General features: G+C 43.7%; 1 protein-coding gene across 1 annotated transcript in view; it reads right to left on the bottom strand.

Annotated features, from left to right (window-relative positions):
* LOC142141213 (retinol dehydrogenase 16-like) overlaps positions 1-5,400 on the bottom strand; it is a 62,666-nt gene extending 57,266 nt beyond the window's left edge. Inside the window, exon 1 of the mRNA XM_075199435.1 lies at positions 5,068-5,400. The gene's annotated coding sequence lies outside the window, so the exon portion shown is untranslated. The remainder of the gene's footprint in view (positions 1-5,067) is intronic.
* Positions 5,401-17,109: the final 11,709 nt, after the last annotated feature.

The raw sequence follows: 17,109 nt of genomic DNA, 5'->3' as shown, positions 1-17,109 counted from the left end.
GGCATACAGCGGTAGCTGAAAGGTTAAAGTGGTGCAAGATGGAATTGTCCCCCCCACCCAAAAAAAAACAACCCGCGAGAGAGCTGCTGCGCATGCACCCACGCATGCGCAGCAGCTCAGTTTCAGCAGCACTGTACTATACAGCAACCGCGACGCTGTCAAAGAAGCACTTAATTAGCGGAGAGGAGGGGTTTCTGGAGACCCAGAAACCCCCCTGGGTGCGCCACTGTACAGGGTAGAATTCCACCTTGTCCCCTCCTCTTGCTTCAGTTGGTGGCAGGGCAAATTAAATTGCTCTTGTAGCTGCTGCAATCTCCTACATGCTGTTGCCGAATGCTGGAAATATCCAGATATTTTACGGGCTACAAACAGCATCTCCTGCACGTCCCTGTCATTTTTTTTAAAAAGCTCTGCACCACCAAGTTTATTGGAATATGATGGAATTCACCCAGCTGTAATGCTCTGACAATATTGGTGGCGTTTATCAGAAATGACATATCCTGAGGAGAGTGCAAGCGGGATAGGCCATGTTGCAATGACATCCCTTAGTTTTTGTAACAGATTGTCAGTTGTATGCCTCTTAGTGAAGCCAGTGACACACAGAGTAGCCTGCCTCTGACAAATGTGACGTACTTGGGTACATGTTCCTGCTGGTGAAGGCAAATCACCAACCCAGTGGGCTGTTACAGTCATATAATCTTTAGATTGCCCAGTTCCGCTTGTGCACATATCTGTGGTTAAATGTACAGTGTGAAGAATGGCATTTTTGTAGTCCAATAATTAAATTTTTACGAAACTTCTGTTAGAGGTGAGGAATAACTTTTCTGGTGAAATGGTGTCATGATGGAATTTGGTAACGGGGACACAAGACCTCAAGTAACTGTCTAAAGCCAGCTGCATTAATAGTGGATATTGGATGCAGATCTAATACTAGCATAGTCAAAATGGCGTCTATGATCCTCTTTGCAACTGGGTGACAGCTTTCATACTTGCTTCCTCTTGCAAAGGATTTTTTAACAGTCAATTGTTGTAAACTACTAGTAGTCTTTTTCTTGGTCTGCTTCTGGAATGAAGATTCATCCCCAGCAGCAGCAGCAGCGGCGGCAGTGGGACTAGCGCTCAAGAATTCTTCGGGGGAATCCAGGATAGTGTAGGAGTCATCTAGCCTTACTAACTTGGATGCAGGACTAACTCAAATCGCTACTGAGGATATTGATGAGGACGGTGTTGTGTGTGTAGATTGCAGGTGTCAGCATCTAGCAGAAGGGATCTAGCTGATGATGGACTGCTTGTTATTTTTTTAGCAGAAGTTTCCAATTTTCTCAACAGCTTGCCATGAACTCGCTTTAAATGGCGTAAAATGGATGAGGTTCCTAGATGGTTAATGTCCCTACCTCGACTGACTGTGGCTTTACATACCCAAAAAATGGCTAGACAAATGTTGTCAGGATTTGGGTAAAAATATTTCCACACATAAGAGGTGGATTTTTTGGTCTTATGTCTAGGCATGACAATGACCTTCTTCTTATCACGTGCAAGAACTGGCTCCACCCGTACAGGACTTACACAAACAACATCATCCTCATCAACATCTTCATCTTCATTAGCGTGCTCGTCGGCTACACAAATATCCCCCTCATCCTGTTGCAATTCCAAAGTGGCATCCTCAATTTGTATATCACCGGCTATACTTGGGCTGTTCATGCACACATCTGCAGAAATGCTGAATGGACCTTCTTTATGGGTACACTATCAGAATGGTCAGGATTACACATAGCACTCATGGATAGACTCTCCTCAGGGATTTGTGTCATTTCTGAATCTGAACATACATTTTCCTCTAATGCCTTACAGTTTTCTTCTAGCTCGGCTTATACATGTAAAAGTATATGGACACCACTTTTTTCGAATTACAAGGTCTTGCTTTGTCACGACTGACCGTACAAGAAGATGCCTCAGTGACAGTTGCAGAACTAGCACTTATAGAGAAAGGCGAAGGTCTCATTCTTACCTTGCCACTGCGTTTGTAGAATGGCATGTTGGCAATTTTATTTTTTTCTGCAAATAACTTTGCCTGGATTACAGGTCTTTTTTCTTGACCAAGGTGAAAGGTGTTTTTTTACATTTTTGTTTTCCTGACTTACAAACACTATGCACTTTAACATAGGCTTTACCAGATGACGTAGAGGGATTACTATCATCATGAATGGTGCCAGCGGCTGCTTGGTGCTCCTGCTCTTCTATGTAGTGCTGTGCACCCATTTTGATAACACCGTACAATTTGACTGCAAATTCAAAAGACCAAGCTTGCCAGCCCTAGTATTTCAATTTCAGCAATGACAATTAGCAATGGAGCAATGGAGCTCTCCTCTTAGTGTGTTACCTATATAACACCATACAATTTGACTGCAAATTCAGAAGACCAAGCTTGCCAGCATTAGTATTTCTATTTCAGCAATGACAATTAGCAATGGAGCAATGGAGCTCTTCTCTTTGTGTGTAACCTATATAACACCGTACAATTTGACTGCAAATTCAGAAGACCAAGCCTGCCAGCCCTAGTATTTCTATTTCAGCAATGGCAATTAGCAATGGAGCTCTCCTCTTTTTATGTAACCTATATAACACAGTACAATGTAACTGCAGATTTGCACCAAGACTGCCAGCCCTATTTTTTGTATTTCAGCAATGCCAATTAGCAATGGAGCAGTGGAGCTCTCCTCTTTGTGTGTAACCTATATAACACCGTACAATTTGACTGCAGATTTACACCAAGACTGCCAGCCCTATTATTTGTATTTCAGCCAATGACAATTAGCAATGGAGCAATGGAGCTCTCCTCTTAGTGTGTTACCTATATAACACAGTACATTTTGTGACTGCAGATTTAGAACACCAATTCTGACAGACCTATTAATTCTATGTAAGCAATGACAATTAGCAATGGAGCAATGGAGCTCTCCTTAATGTCACTGGAGACTTTGAAGAACACTACTACCCCTCCTCTTTCTTTTCTACCTAGGACGCTGCCCAACTGCTCTAGAGACTGCCAAGAACTGTGCTACCCCTTCTGTGTCCCTCTGTGAAATGGCGCTGAATTGCCGTGGAGGACCGTACTTATGGAATCCAAAACTCTCGTGTTCCGACGAAGTAACGATGACATTTTGCCTCGTTTTCAAATCTGAGGACGAGCGAAAGTACCGAGCAGGCTCGGCTCGGTACTCAGATCTGCTAAGTTCGGGTGTGAGCATTTCTAGTACTAATCCTTCCTGTCTTACTCTATTTTATGCCATGCCTTAATAAATGTTCAAGGAGGCTTTAGCCCCAGTTAGTTGTGCCTTTGCCTTCACTGTATACCTACACACAACGAGACGGACAAAGGTTTCCTGAGTCAAGCCCTTGTAGAATTCGTACAAACTGTCACTTTAAGGACTCTAACCAAGGTTCATTTGGAGAAAATGTGCCTGAGACTGAGATGAGAACTTATTTACAAATATACCTACAGACATACATCAGTTCAGTAAACATAGCATAGGCCCCAAGTGCTACATTTAAAACACATTTTCTGCTTTACTTTATATTAAAATATTTACATGGCATTTTAGATGTTTATATTGGGTAGCCCTCATAAAAATAATTAGTTCACTAAGCACTTGTGAAATCCTCTCTCTGCTCATTCAAAGTCTGTTCTTGCAACTAAGCTAATCATAGGAAAGCAGATCAATCTAGGATTTCTGTACACAATGATAAGAATGCTGTGTTATTTGTGTAGTTATCATGCATGTATTGTTTTGTTTTAAATAGGTAAAAACAAATTTAATAGCAACAACCATGTACTGCACATTCTGCTTTAAACTATAGAATGAATTAAATAATAGACTTATAATATGGAATATGGTTTTCTAATAGTAAAGAGACATGTTTGGGGGTGTAAAAGTACAATAACCCACATCAACTAATCTGCGCTATGCTTTCAACATTTCATTAGTTAAAGTTGCACAAAAAAACAGCTTCTGGTCGCCACTGCTTTATCATCATCTATTTACTGATATAACGCCACTAATTCTGCAGCACTGTACACAGAACTCACTCACATCAGTCCCTGCCCCATTGGAGCTTACAGTCTAAACTTCCTAACATACACACAGACCAAGAGGGATTAAGGGCAATTTAATAGCAGCTAATTAACCTACTAGTATGTTTTTGGAGGAAACCGGAGCACCCGGAGGAAACCCATGCAAACACGTGGAGAACATACAAACCACACAGATAAGGTCATGGTCGGGAATCAAACTCATGACCTCAGTGCTGTGAGGCAGAAGTGCTAACCACTAAGCCACCATGCTAGCGGAAACAAGGGGGAAGTGGCATTAAGCTAGTTATTTATTGAAATCTTGTGGGCAAGAGAGCATGTGAGAAAAGCAGTTGGGGAGGGAGGGCACGTGTGAAAAAAGCTGGCTAGGGCCCCTAGAGCAGGGGTGTATATGAGAGAAAAGCTAGAGGGCAGGGGGCAGGTGAGAAAAGCTGGTGGAATAGATGAGGCATGTGTGACAAAAGCTGATGGGTACGGGTGACATGTATAAAAATTGCTAGTGGGCAGGAGGCGGTTGTGAGTAAAGTTGGTGGGCAGCGGCGCACATGTCAGTATGTGACAGATGAGTGATGTCAAGTTTTCTTTGCTTTGTTCTGAAATCTATAATTTGGAACCTCCCCTTTAGAAATCCTGTGTCTGCTTCTGGGCAGCAGTAATGCCTGGACAGCATTCTGCGACAGACATCTGTACATCTAGACATCAGTGTATCTGGACTGCAGCCTTGCCAGCCAGCCAGGAGGGGGAAAGATTTACTATTTTTATTTAGGAAACGCCATGTGTGTGATGGTCTAGAATGTGGGAATTGGGGAGAGGAGGGGGCGATAGGCTGAAGCTTTGCCTAGGGCAAGAAGAAACTTTGCACTGGCCCTGTGGATAATCAATCTTTAGTGGCCATCTTCTTATAAGAAGAGTTGATACATCAAGCTAAAATTATTGCCATGATGTAACCATGGCTTGAAAGGATCTTTCCTTACCTCTGTTGACAGCAGTGTTCAGCTAATATCAAATCTGGTCTCAGAATATATTTATGTCCTCACTCCTATTCCATCTGCACAATACATGAATGCTGCTGCATCTGCTTTCTCCAGTTACAGCTGCCAGTTCTTCACAAGCAATAAAAGAACGTAATAAAAGGGGAGGTTTGTATTCTGCAGAAAATCAGACTAAAGGAAAACCAAAACACTAACTTGTAGCAGTTTGCTTACTTGATACGTTATCTCATATGGATTCTAACCCACAATTCACAGTCGTGGATAACAGTACACCAGTGACTGATAAAACAGATTCCTGAGCTCAGTGTGCCTTAGTCTGACAGTGGCGCACGCAGGGGGGGGGGGTTCTGGTTCTCCAGAAACCCCTCCCCTCCGCGAACCAACGGTACTGTACAGTAGCCGTGGCGCTGTCAAAGAAGCGTCCGCGGCAGTGCTGTATTGTAGTATAATACAGCACTGCCGCAGATGCTGCTTGACAGCACCGCGGCTGCTGTAGAATTCAGACTCACCGAAATGGAGCTGCTCTCGCAATGTTTTTTTTTTTTTCCGGGGGGGGGGGGGGGGGGGGGCGGAAACCCCCCCTTCTAAATCCTGCGTTCGCCCCTGTCTGACTTGCATAGCAATCTGGCTGTATGTTACATAACACTGAATACAATGAGTGCCAGGCTGCTCATCTTTCCTTCCAAACATAAATATAACTTGTGTTGCTACTTCGCTTGTAGAGGGCAGAAAGGACCCTGCATGTCCGTGGGCCCCCATGTGCCTTTGTAATGAATATAGCAAGAAAAAAATCTGCCTGCTCCACTATAAAAAAAACTGCTTGAAAAGTAAGGTGTAGGTGTGTCTGGGTAAACAGAGTTGTTTAAACATGCCAATTACTGATTAACCAGAGCTGTATTGACATTCAAGGAAAGACAATATGGTGTCAACCTACAGCAAAATATGGATAAGGAATATAGGCCGACCAACCGGCGTCTCATGCAGTGAGCTAATAGAGAAATACTCTGAGACAAGTATTTGGCAAAATTATTTTGGTTTTATTAAACAGTTTCATTAAACACTTACAAACTTGTATTTGGCAGACAAGCGGCATGCAAGGCTCATAAAATTTACCACATTTTTCCAGTTCCATCTGGAAAAATAGGACGTGTTCTGCCTTACATGTAGGCACCGCAACAAAGCATACAATGACAACAACATTACGTGTCAACCACTAACAAAGATTACACATATCGGGTGGTTAATATATAATATATATTTTTATATTTTACATTTTCTTTTTATTTATTGATTTTTAAAGAAATACCTGCATGAACTGTAGGGGATGGGTGGGTGGGTGACTGAAAAACTATGTATAATAAACTTCCTTCCCCCTCTCCTTTAACTACCCTCACCTTGTCCTGCCTCCTGTCTCGCCCCCTTCTTTCCCTGAGTGGCTACCTGCACTGCTCAGGTGTAACAAAATAGTACTGACTTTGTTGTCTGCCCCCTTTCTTCATGCCACTTGCATTGGACCACCTAGCGACCATCCTCCCTTATCCCTCTTCGGCGCCATTGCTTCGCCTGCGATTCCTTTTAGTTCCACATTAAGCATATCCCATTGAGTTAGTGTTCCATATATGGTATGCTCATTCTTTTGTCAGTTGCAAAATCAGAAGTGTAACTACAGTACCAGTCATGCAAGAAATGCGACTACTAACACTACTAGGGGCACAAAAATTGTGGCTCCTTCACAACTAAAACAATTGTGCATTGCTTTGTGCAGCATAAAGTCTGCAGAGCCTTATCTAGTCTAAAACCTACATTTATTGAACCATTTTTCAGACATGCTCTGGTATCTGTGCTTCTAGAGTTCACCCCCCCCCCCCCCCCCCCGCCAAAAAAAACGACAAATGCACAGCTCTAAATCCTCTTGTGTGGCAATGTGTACATTGATTTCTACCAAAAGTGCATGGGTTTGCGGAGCAAGATGGCTGCTCATGTGGATGAGCAAAAGTGATAGAGAAGTTGTGCTCTAAATTGATGGTGAGCAGGTCTCATTCTGTATTTTTATGGAATGCATTTTGTAGCTTCTATTCACACATTAGCAGAGAAGCACAAAATATCGCTTTAAACACACAAAAGTGTCACATGCAATAAGGCAGTGCTGATATATCATCAATATGATGATTAATATGATTTACATGTGTAATATAAGACCCTAAATCCCCTTCTGTTGACCCAATTCCTATGACTACGCATCCTTTTCATCTAGAATAATGACAGTACAAAATCAGCAGGCAGAGGTAAGCTCAGAAACAGAGAAAAAAGGTTAAGGATAGTGGGGTTAAATCAAAGTCAATTATTCAGGTTAAGTCTGCATATGGAACTATTAGCAGCTTAATCTACAATGGGCAATACATACATGTGAGACAATATTTATAGGCAGTGGGTGTCTATCATTATGCACGGACATATAATGATACTTAGCATCATGGTGTACCATCCCACCTGGCAACTTCTGCACAGTCACAATTCCCTATTAGTTTCCAAAGGTGTCTACTTATACCAGTGGTTCCTAAACTTTTTCAGTTCACGGCACCCTTAGAGTCTCCATAATTTTTTGAAGGCACCCCTCCAAATTAATTACTGAGCAATCCCGTTTTATAAGTAGTTGGGTCAAAAAAACGTAAAAAGTATTTAGGTCAGGACAGAAATACTTATTTAGTTGTATGCAAAAATAATACACATAAGTACAAAGGAAAATAATATTTTTATATATTTTTTCAATTATATTTCTGTCAAAGAATAAGTTAGTTAACTCACACTGTGCCCTCCTTCATCTCCACACACTCTGTGCCCCTGCATCCACTTACTCTGTGCCCCTGCATCCACTCACTCTGTGCCCCTGCACACACACACTCTGTGCCCCTGCATCCACACACTCTGTGCCCCTGCATCCACACACTCTGCCCCCTCTACATCCACTCACTATGCCCCCTCTGCATTCCCTATCTCTGCCCCCTCTGCATCCCCTCACTCTGCCCTCTCTGCATCCCAGGGCCAGGATGAGAAAAAAAATAAACAAACAAAAAACACTTACCAATCCGGCGGCGCCCTGGACCCAGCATCCTCCTCTCTCCTGCCGCTTGTCACTGAATGTCGGGTGTGATAACGTCACGCCCGACATTCAGTGAGAAGCGAGGAGGGAGGATGCTGGGTCCCTGGCGCCGCCGGATTGGTAAGTATTTTTCTTTTGTTTTTGTTTTCACTTCCTGGCCGCAGTACCCCTGAGACAGCACTGCAGCACCCCTGGGGGCCACGGCGCACACTTTAGGAACCGCTGCCTTAAACTGTGAAAGGTGCCCCTAGTCGCCTTAGCTGCATTTATATGCAGTCCTTGTTACCCTGGCTAGCTGGTGGGTACGGCAACCAATACTAGAGGACCCCCCTGAATAAATGGGTGTTTAACACATTCATGGACACTAGGGATGTGCACCGGCGACTTTTGGTGTCTCGTGTTTTGTGTTTTAGATTCGGATTTTCGTGATGTTTTGTGTTCGGATTTATATTGCAAAACACCTGCCGAAAGGTTTTGGTTCGGATTTAAGGTTTTGGATTCTGATTTTTTTTGAAAAAAGCATAAAAAGTTCAAAAATCAAGTTTTTGGGCTTATTTTCACTCCTATGCTATTATTAACCTAAATAACATTCAATAACAAGCATTTCCACTAATTTACAGTGTATTCTGAACACCTCACAATATAGTTATTAAACGTTGCAACGAGGTATCTTTCTGGACTGCGTAGTGGAGTGGTCACCACAATATAATAAGAAAACCATCAACTGGTCTGAATCGCACCAAAAAATGTATCTGGACTGCGTAGAGGAGTGGTCACCACAATATAATAAGAAAACCATCAACTGGTATGAATCGCACCGAATAATGTACCTGGACTGCGTAGAGGAGTGGGTCACCACAATATAAATTAAAAACCCTGAACTTGTATGAATCGCACCAAAAAATGTATCTGGACTGCGTAGAGGAGTGGTCAACACAATATATATAATAAGAAAACCATCAACTGATATGAATCGCACCAAAAAATGTACCTGGACTGCGTAGAGGAGTGGGTCATCACAATATAAATTAAAAACCCTGAACTTGTATGAATCACACCAATAAATGTATCTGGACTGCGTAGAGGAGTGGTCCCTACAATATAATAAAAAAACCTCCACGGGTCTGAATTCCAAAAAAAAAGGATCTGGACTGCGTAGTGGAGTGGCCCCGGTACCCAATTTGGTACCTCCTCCAACCATGGTACAGAGCATTCATCATTGAGATCCCATCAAGTATGTTAAAGACAGACAGGGTCGAAGTGTTATTGGTTGACTTTGTAAACCAAAAAACTGTCCCTGTTGCAGATAGTCGTGCAATGAAGAGTGACTTTTTCATTTAAAGGCTCCATCTTTTAAGTGTAGTGTTTGTAAGTCATATTATACTTTTGGTAAAATTTGTTTAATTTGTTCCTCTTTATGGTAACTACTAATAGAATTAAAGTATTAAATAGAAGCGACAGTTCCTCTTTATGGGAATTAGTAATAGAATTAAAGTATTAAATAGAATTAAAGTATTAAATAGAGTGGTATAGAGTGGTAGTGTGGTATAGAGTGGTCCCCACAATATAATAATAAAACCCTCAACTGGTCAGAATTCCACCAAACAAGTATCTGGACTGCGTAGTGGGGTGGCCCCGGTACACAAATTGATACCGGGGCCACAATAAAATAAATACACCCTTAACTGGTCAGAAATCCACCAAACAAGTATCTGGACTGCGTAGTGGGGTGGCCCCGGTATACAATTTGATACCGGGGCCACAATAAATAAATACACCCTCAACTTGTCAGAATTCCACCAAACAAGTATCTGGACTGCGTAGTGGGGTGGCCCCGGTATACAATTTGATACCGGGGCCACAATACCTCCTCCAAGTTCCAAGTGTAGTGTTTATAACATCTTAACACTACACTAATTCTAGCACGTCAAAACCTCTTGTTTTAAATAATGACAGGGCATTTAACTTTTGATTTAATTTATTGAATTTGTTTGCATTTTTTTTTACTTTTTGAACATGGCAAACGACTGGTGAATGGTCACATAATGCCAAAAAAATAGTTGCAAGATGGAATTGTCCTTGGGCCCTCCCACCCACCCTTATGTTGTTGAAATAGGACATGCACACTTTAACAAACCAATCATTTCAGCGACAGGGCCTACCAAACAACTGTGGCTGAAATGATTGGTTTGTTCGGGCCCCCACACCAAAAAAACAATTCATCTCTCCCTGTACAAACTAAACAGGCTCTACTGAGGAAAGATGTCGTCCTCATCCTCAACCTCTGATTCCTCTCCCCCTACAGTGTGTACTTCCTCCTCCTCACACATCATCAATTCGTCCCCGCTGGACTCCACAACCACTGGTCCCTCTGTACTATCTGGAGGGCAGTGCTGTACTTCATTGAGGAATTGATTATTTATTTTTATAAACATCATTTTTTCAACGTTGTGAGGAAGCAACCTCCTTCTCCGCTCACTGACCAGGTTCCCCGCTGCACTAAAAACTCTTTCCGAGTACACACTGGAGGGGGGACAACTCAGGTAAAATAGAGCCAGTTTGTACAGGGGCTTCCAAACTGCCTTTTGGAGTTCTACCACGTCACTACCTCTAGTTAATTTAGATTGCAAGGCTTGTAAATACTATGAAGATAAAAAAACCAGGCTGCACAGACTGTGGAGCTAGAAAGTGAAATCAAATGGACCACATTACTTTGGTGGCTATCTATGCCCCCCCCCCCCCCCACCCTACACTTGTAGTTGAATATAAAAAAAGCAGCCTGCATAGACTGTAGAACTAGAAATTCAAATATACAAAGAAATGGACAAAGGCAGTTTGGTATCTGTCTGCATCAGATCCCCTCTCCACTAGGAGTAAAATAGAAAACTATTTAGCTGTTATATAATCTAAAATATAAATAGAAATTGAGAAATGCAATTTGGTATCTGTCTGCATCATAATCATCAACATCCTCCTCAGTGCCAGCTACATCAATATCCTCCTCCCGGTGTACAACATTCACACCTTCATTAGCCAAATCTGTAACTGGACTGTGGGTGATCCTTCCAGCATATGCAAAGGGCGTGCTGCAAATGCTGGATGGAGTCACCTCTTCCCGTACAGTGATGGGAAGGTCAGGGTTCACAACCAACAACACCCTTGGACTCGCCTTGGGGATTTGTGATGTCATCTGTTTAGAAGGCAGAGTTCTTTGCTGTTTTGTTGTTGTTGCTGACAGCATAACTCTCTTAAATTTTTTGTAGGGGGGGGGAGGATGAGGGCTTAGATCCTTGGGTGAAGCTGGACCACTAGTCATGAACACGGGCCAGGGCCTAAGCTGTTCCTTGCCACTCCGTGTCGTAAATGGCATATTGGCAACTTTACGTTTCTCCGCTGATGATTTTAAATTTCTCTTTTTGCTACTTTTACTTAACTTGGGCTGTTTGGATTTTACATGCCCTGTACTAGGTGATTGGGCATCGGGCTTGGAAGACGACGTTGATGGCATTTCATCGTCTATGTCATGACTAGTGGCAGCAGCTTCAGCATTAGGAGGAAGTGTGTCTGGATCTTTCCCTACTTTATCCTCCAAATTTTTGGTCTCCATTATATGTAGATACTGCAGAATGTGTGAACTTGGTAATATTGCAGACAGTACCAATGGACTTATACTGCTGGATTGGTTTTGCAAATTTAGTTATAATTATTTATTTTTTTTTAGTCTGTTTTTATAACTTTTTTGTAATTTTTTAAACACTTGGGAATAATGGGGAAATAACTATGCCCTTAGAAGCACAGAGCACAGGACACAGGACCACTGGACTGAACAGGACACAGCACAGGACCCAGCAGCACCACTGAACTCAAAATTGACAGAGCACAGCATATAGCACCACTGGACTGATACTGCAGAACACAGCACAGCACAGAACTAAACAGCACAGCACAGAACTAAACAGCACAGCACGAGATCTACCAGGACAGAGGACCACCTAACACACCCTCCCTCTACCCTGATCAATGCCCGAGTGAAGATGGCGGCGACTAGCGGGGAATTTATAGTATCCGAGTATCGCGAGATCCGACAGCGGGATTATGACTCAGAGCCTCGGTTTCAAGTTTTCATTTGGCGCCAATACCCGGATCTGTCTCGGATCCGACTCGGATCGGAAAGGTTCGGGTGGGCTCGGATTCACAAAATCCGAGTGCGCTCATCTCTAATGGACACTAGTGTGTGTGTGGTGCAATAACAATAATATAGAGCTCAATACCATCTCAGTTTAAAACAGGAAACAAACTTCATTAACTTCTCTTCCTCCAGTACAGAAAAGCATAACGGTTTCAAAAGTGTACATTTTTTAAACATCTTTTGTTCAGCAGATGCTATTGCTATTGCCTCTCATCACATTCCTGCACAGTACTTATAAACTGACAGCATGTTACATACCAGCTTCTGCTGGGAGCAGTAGTCCACAGACATAGACCACAGGTGCATCACACTGGCTCTTCAAAATTGATTCAGCTCACCCAGTTGCAGAAATTCTCAGATTTGCAGGACCTCCACCTCACTCACCAGGGACTCCTCTGCTATGCAATCTTCTCCCTTACAGCTGCACTTCCAATTACCCTCACTGCACCATGCAGTGATCCTCCCCCATGCATGGCCGGACTGGGACTAAAAATCAGCCCTGGCTTTTAAAGCACACAGGCCCACGTGTTGTGGGCTTTATGCACTATATTGTTGCACACTGATGCTGGGGTAGTGTAAGTTGCTGGTGCAGTACAACATGATGTAGTATGAGTGTATGTGTGGGGGGGAGGGTATTTATTTCTCCTAATGACCCTCAACATTACATTGTTAGCACCCATATTACATCAATAAATACCATGACAATACATTATTTGTACTAAAATTACAGCAGTTAAAAACCCCCCACACACACTCATACTGCAGCAATACCCACCCACATTACAGCAGCCAGTATTACCCCCCCTTCCCCACATTACAGCAACCAGCATCACTCCCACATTACAGCAACCGTCGTCACCCCCAACATTACAGCAACCAGCATTAGCCCCCCCCCACATTACAGCAACCAGCATCACTCCCACATTACAGCAACCATTGTCACCCCCCACATTACAGCAACCAGCATCACTCCCACATTACAGCAACCATTGTCACCCCCCACATTACAGCAACCAGAATTACCCCCTCCCCACATTACAGCAACCAGCATCACCCCCACATTACAGCAACCGGCATCACCCCCCACTTTACAGCAACCAGCATCACTCCCACATTACTGCAACCAGCATCACTCCCACATTACAGCAACCAGCATCACCCCCACATTACAGCAACCAGCATCACTCCCACATTACAGCAACCAGCATCACCCCCCACATTACAGCAACCGGCATCACCCCCACATTACTGCAACCAGCATCACTCCCACATTACAGCAACCGGCATCACCCCCCACATTACAGCAACCCGCATCACCCCCACATTACAGCAACCGTCGTCACCCCCCACATTACAGCAACCGGCATCACCTCCCACATTACAGCAACCAGCATCACCCCCACATTACAGCAACCAGCATCACTCCCACATTACAGCAACCAGCATCACTCCCACATTACAGCAACCAGCATCACTCCCACATTACAGCAACCAGCATCACCCCCACATTACAGCAACCGGCATCACTCCCACATTACAGCAACCAGCATCACTCCCACATTACAGCAACCAGCATCACTCCCACATTACAGCAACCAGCATCACCCCCACATTACAGCAACCAGCATCACCCCCCACATTACAGCAACCAGCATCACTCCCCACATTACAGCAACCGTCATCACCCCCCACATTACAGCAATACTCTCTCCTACTTATTAGCAATACTAAGCCCCAAACACACTACATCATTGCCACCACTACGTCACCCCATACTACAGAAATACCACCAATTATACAGGCGCCACTGTAGGAAACCAATGTTTTGCTATTTTCAAATCTCCCACAAAATAGCAACAACAGAATACTTACACACATATAGGTAACAGGTACCCTTTTCCCTCAATTAAATAGTAATGGCAGAATTTTCATGAATCATTCCACATGAAATAAAACAAATATATCAGAAAAAAACCATAACTATTGAACGATCATTTGAACCCACACGGCCGCATTAAAAGTATTTCCATCTACAGCAAAATGTCAGAGAAAAATATTTTTTTTACTACAGTAACTGGATATGCGTCTTTTCTAGTCATTTTAAGTAACACAGTATATAAATTAAGGGGGGTAAAGGAGGTGGGTGAGAGATAATTGGATGTGATCCATCAGTTTGATTAGATAGGAAACATTTAGATTATTTACCTGGAGACGTCTATCCCCTTGACTCACAGGCAACGCCGACAACAGGAATTTTGGGTCCCGGTACAGCAACTTCTTTGGGCTCCCGTCATATTCAACAATGAGAGACTTGCCTTTGGCAGAAGTTCATATTATGCCACACCGTAGTGCCCCCAGTTCATATTATGTCACATCGCAGTGCCCTCAGGTCATATTATGCCACATAATATTACCCTCAATTCATATTTGGCCATGCAGTAGTGCCCACAAATCATATTATGGCATAGTAGTGCCCCAAATCATATACCATACAGTAGTGCCCCCAAATCATATTATGCCACAATTGTGCCCACAAATCATATTATGCCACAATAGTGCCCACAAATTACATTATGTCATACAGTAGTGCCCCCAAATAACAGTATGCCATACAGTAGTGCCCCCAAATCAATAGTAGTGACCAGACAAATATTCATTCACAAATAAAAATTGGTACAGCACATTAGATACTGAGAGTTTGAGTCCCGGGAGCAGCTTAATACCCCATTTACAATGCAAAGAAAAATAGATATATTGACACAATCACAGATAAAATGTATGACAAGCAGCGTTTTTTCCTCTTAATTAAAAATCTCTGTACAGATAAATATGCAAGAAACATCACAGCGCAATAATGAGCAATACATAGTGTTTTAAACATCATTGGATACACAGTAGTGCCCGCAGTTCAAGAAAGGATGGTGAAAAAACACATTGGACACGAGAAAATATATGAACTTACCTGAATATGACATCCTGTGTTCTGTTCTTCTACTGGGCGCGCTGGGCGAGGAGGGATCAGCAGCTGTCAGCTCACACAGCCAGTCGGGAGCAGGAGTCAAGGGCAGTGGTCGAAGTGGAAATTTAGAAGTGGGGGTATAGAAAATATACCTGAATGGAGTATGAAGGCTTGATTTTTTTTTTTAACACTTGTCCCCTCTGTGCATTCCCATTCTTCATTACTACTTGTGTTTTATGATGGCTGCATCCCTGACATTCCCATTCTTAAGATGTCTCTCCCTTTACACTTTCTTTTAGCTATGCCCCTGCACCATCTTATCCTTTGTCCCTCTCACCCCTCTTCCTGCACCCCTTTCCCCCTGGCTGTCATCCCTCATCCAGCACCCCCTTTTCCCCCTGGCTCTGTCACCCCTCATCCAGCACCCCCTTTTCCCCCTGGCTCTGTCACCCCTCTTCTAGCACCCCTTTTCCCCCTGGCTCTGTCACCCCTCTTCCAGCACACCTTTTCCCCCTGGCTCTGTCACCCCTCTTCCAGCACCCCCTTTCCCCCTGGCTCTCACCCCTCTTCCAGCACCCCCTTTCCCCCTGGCTCTCACCCCACCTCCAGCACCCCTTTTCCCCCTGGCTCTGTCACTCCACTACCAGCACCCCCTTTTCCCCCTGGCTCTGTCACCCCACTTCCAGCACCCCCTTTTCCCCCTGGCTCTCACCCCTCTTCCAGCACTCCCTTTTCCCCCTGGCTCTCTGTCCTCTTCCAGCACCCCCTTTTCCCCCTGGCTCTGTCACCCCTCCTCCAGCACCCCCTTTTCCCCCTGGCTCTCTGTCCTCTTAATGCACTCATTCCACCCTGGCTCTCTCACACTCCTGACAACTCCCCCCCCTTGCAAAAATCGTGGCACCACCCCCCCCCCCCGCAAAAATCATGGCGCCCACGCGCAATCTGCTCCCTCATTCATAGAAATAAAAATCTGCAAACTGTGTCCACATTACAGGGCACAGTGCAGATTGATCCAGCGCAACGGAGGTGGCTGGTTCCTGGGAGAGGAGCCAGCCATTAGAAAGCCAGGAGAAGTGTCAGCCGGCCCATCTAGCCACCGGCCCTTCTGGCATTTGCCAGAAGTGCCAGTCCGGCCCTGCCCCCATGGTATGGGGATCTTTCCAAGAAGACTACTCCTTTGGGTTCTTGTAGGAAGGGGCTTTAAGACTCTCTCACTGCCTTTCTCCCTGTTGTGCCAACCTGTGTCTTGTGTGGTGGTATTACTTTGGGGGTACCCCTGACGGTGGGGATCCCCCTGCTGATTCTCTCTAGCTGTGAGTTTTCAGTTACTGATAGAGCTTTTTCCCTCTGTCTTGACACTAACCCTCATGGCAGCCACCACGTACTCACTAACAATACTCCCAAACATTACCCGATGTGTTATCTAAAACCATCATAAATCATATAACATACAATCAAGTATTAAAAATAACAAATTTCCTATTTAAATTCTGAATTGTTGAAGAGGCAACAATCCCACGGGGGATGCAAACTCAGGATATCTAATTTAACATTATACGCCCTAATCCGCCTAGTAAACCTTATGAGAGATCCATTCTTTCAATTACATTTATTACAATATTATAACACTATATCAGGTTATACCAAATTAGCAGTAGATTATATCTACCAATGGTATATACTATTCCAACCCAAAAATACTCCAATTATTCAACCACCTTTTCCCTCAAAAAAATTGATCAAAATAAGCATAAGAGCTAAATTTATTTCTACTCA

The sequence above is a fragment of the Mixophyes fleayi genome, chromosome 2 (assembly GCF_038048845.1).
Source record: "Mixophyes fleayi isolate aMixFle1 chromosome 2, aMixFle1.hap1, whole genome shotgun sequence".
NCBI classification, from domain to species: Eukaryota; Metazoa; Chordata; class Amphibia; order Anura; family Limnodynastidae; genus Mixophyes; species Mixophyes fleayi.
The sequence above is the reverse complement of the archived record's forward strand: the minus strand, read 5'-3'. Positions and strand labels throughout refer to the sequence as shown.